This window comes from Sander vitreus, chromosome 10 (assembly GCF_031162955.1).
Source record: "Sander vitreus isolate 19-12246 chromosome 10, sanVit1, whole genome shotgun sequence".
Taxonomy (NCBI): Eukaryota; Metazoa; Chordata; class Actinopteri; order Perciformes; family Percidae; genus Sander; species Sander vitreus.
The window spans coordinates 1583233-1586887 of NC_135864.1; positions in this window are offsets into that span (position 1 = coordinate 1583233).

A 3655-nucleotide genomic window follows, 5' to 3' on the forward strand; every position below is an offset into this window, starting at 1 on the left:
TTAAAAGAAGAATCATCCTTAACCCTAATGTTGTCCTCGGGTCAAAGTTGATGTGTTTTCAGAGTTTCTATATTATACATTTGGGTTTCTTTTAACCAAACTGCCCCTAAAATAACATGGATGGTTCCATAAGACGCTCTTGACAAAGGAAATGAAGGATCAGATCTCTATTTTCATAGAATTGTGGGTGTTGTTTTCAATTTTATAGCATTATCCTAAACTACACTTTGACATGTCTGTGATTATCCATTACCTTTGTTCCTCTGATCTCAACCATTTAGTCAAAATCATTCATAATTTCAGCTTTTTTCTTACACAAAAACTAGAAAATTTCATATAAATGAGGTTTATTGACCATGAATTCCAAAAAATAAGTGTAAAACTATAAATAAATAGGTCTAATGGTGAATATACTGGTGTTATAATGGAACAGCCTGGTCGCACAGAATTCCGTGAAATGATCACGAACTGTTAACAGCACATTACGTGGTGGTGGCACGGAATGTGTGACAAATCCGTGTGGCCACCACGGAAAACAATGCCAATGTAAAGTCAATGAGAAGATGACGTAGCATTAAGAGCGACTACGGTAGCCAGAACTATGTCTAAGGCCGAAATTCCCAACCGTCCCGTTTTTCTCACGTGTCGAGGAACCGTAAGCCCACCCACGACCTTTTCCCTGAACCCAACCGTCCCGTTTTTCTCACGTGTCGAGTAACCCTAAGCCCACCCACGACCTTTTCCCGAACCCAACCATCCTGTTTTTCTTACGTGTCGAGGAACCTTAAGCCCACCCACGACCTTTTCCCAAACCCAACCGTCCTGTTTTTCTTACGTGTCGAGGAACCATAAGCCCAACCACGACCTTTTCCCGAACCCAACCGTCCCGTTTTTCTTACGTGTCGAGGAACCATAAGCCCACCCACGACCTTTTCCCGAACCCAACCGTCCCGTTTTTTTTTCGCGTCGAGGAACCCTAAACCCAACCACGACCTTTTCCCAAACCCAACCGTCCCGTTTTTCTTATGTGTCGAGGAACCCTAAGCCCACCCACGACTTTTTCCTGAACCCAACCGTCCCGTTTTTTTCGCGTCGAGGAACCATAAGCCCACCCATGACCTTTTCCCGAACCCAACCGTCCCGTTCTTCCCGCGTGTCACGGAACCGTAAGCCCACCGACGACCTTTTCCTTAACATAAGGGGCCGTGTTCATTTCACGGAATTCTGTGAGATCAGGTTGTAATGGAAATAAGCAACAAAAACATAAAAACAGTGTCTAAAAGAGTGTTAATTTTGACCCGGGAGGACAAAACAAGAGTTAAGCACATAAACTCTGCTAAAAAAAGCATCTGGCTGTTCTTTACGTTCCAGTCTCCATTTAGTCTTTTAACTACACGTTTTCTGACTTTAAGTACAGTAAAACGTCAGATTTGGTCCCTTTCAGAATCACAAAGTTTCATCCTCACCAGTCATAGAAACCAGGTTTTACATCCTGAGAAACACAATTTAACTTTGACGTTGACAAGAATGCACGAGCTGGTCTTAGTTAAAGGGTAACTCTGGTATTTTATTATGGAAAAGGATCCTTACAGAGATAGACCTTTTAGTTAAAGAGTAAGATCCTTTTAGTTTAACATGAAACAGCCCCGAAATCACCATCACCAAACTCCACCAGACTCCATGTAAATAATCAGGACTTTTAGCGTGTATAGAGCCAGCATATTTCCACCAGACTCCATGTAAATAATCAGGACTTTTAGCGTGTATAGAGCCAGCATATCTCCACCAGACTCCATGTAAATAATCAGTACTTTTAGCGTGTATAGAGCCAGCATATTTCCACCAGACTCCATGTAAATAATCAGGACTTTTAGCATGTATAGAGCCAGAATATTTCCACATGTAAATGGGTGAATTAAGGGTTTATTTCAACCAAACCAGAGTGGTGATTGTTGGAACAGTGGAAAGATGAACCAAGACGGCTTTTGAGAGTTTTATTTAGTTTCTGTCACTTTTGAATGAAGTGTGTTTTATGATGATAAAAGTGCTGATTATTTACATGAAGTCTGGTGGAGTTTGGTGATGGTGCTTTCGAGGCTGTTGTTTGCATTCAACAAAGATATTTCAAACTTGTCTTGCTGCCAAAAGCCTCATGGGAAATGAAGTTAACATATACTAACAAAATATGCTAACAAAATAATCATATCATCAATGTTTAAATGGCGAGGCATTCAAGTACCCGTCTCACATGACACTCAACACGTTATTTATCAATGTTCAGGTGGTAAAGCTGAAGTTTTTGGCTCTAGATTTTGACAAAGACCGCCTGTCTTTTCTTAACAAAAGCATTCTGGGAAATGTAGGAAAAGTTCAGCAACAAAAGAGCAACATTACAACATTGCTTCGAATCAAAATAACTCGCGGAACGTGCTGAACATCACAGGCTGATTCGTAAAAGTCAGTAAAAGACTTCCTTAAGCAACATCCCACATCAAAATGACTAAATAAACAGAAAAAAATCAATTAAAATAAAATAATAATAAATAAGAAGGCAAAGTGACATCTGAAGTCCAACAGGTGAAATCTAAAGTAGCTTACGCCCCAAACTCTAACAGCCAAAACACACCGGGCCTGTAAGCGTCGTATAGCCGCGTAGCGCAGCTATTTTACATTAACCAGACTCCATGTAAATAATCAGTAATTTAAGCATCGTAAAACACACTTCATTCAAAGTCAACAGAAACAACATAAAACTATGAAAAGCCGTTTTGGGTCGTCTTTCCTCTTTAACCAACCATCACAACTCTAGTTTTGGTTGAAATAAACACATAGTTTACTGATTTACATGTGAAAATATGTTGGCTCTATACACGCTAAAAGTATTGTTTTTTTAAATGGAGTCTGGTGGGTTTAGCGCTAGCGACTTCAGAGCTGTTTCTGGTTAAACAGAAAGGTCTTAAAGAGGTTTTAAAGGTCTATCTCTGTAGGGATCCTTTCATAATGTTGTCAGACACTTAGAATAATAATCTGAGTCTGTCAGCGGCAAAACAAGCACTTTTGTGAAGGTAAACACAAGCTGGATAACTACTATTAACTCACATTGTAGCTTGTTTCTCAGCTGCCGACTGCAGAGATCTCTCTTAATACTGGACCAATGTCAGAGATGGTTGTTCCCATCAGTCACTTAGACACAGAAACATAGGAACATAGGGTTGAAAAACACAGTAATTACCCTTTAATGTTTCTCAAAGCTGCAGAATCAGAAACCAGTTTTTTATTCTGCTGGGTAGTTTTTTGTTGTTGTGTCTTTTTTGGAAACAAAGTAGGTATTTATGTATAAAAATGGCTTTGAGAAAAAGGATTCTATGCATCTGATGTGTATATATTGATGATAATAATATTAATAATAATAATAATAATAATGTGTGGACTGTTTGTTTCTCTCACTGCATCCGTTCATCGGTTTATTTCTTCTTCCTGGACAGATTTACCTCATCATCTCCTTATGTAGCACTTCTTCTTCTTCGTCTTCTTCTTCCTCTCCTTAGTCAAATCTATTTTTTCATCGTTTTAGGATCGAATGCACTAACTGTACGACTCGTTTCCTCTCGCAACGGGACAGAACATGACCGAAGCTTTGTACTTCCTGTGTTCG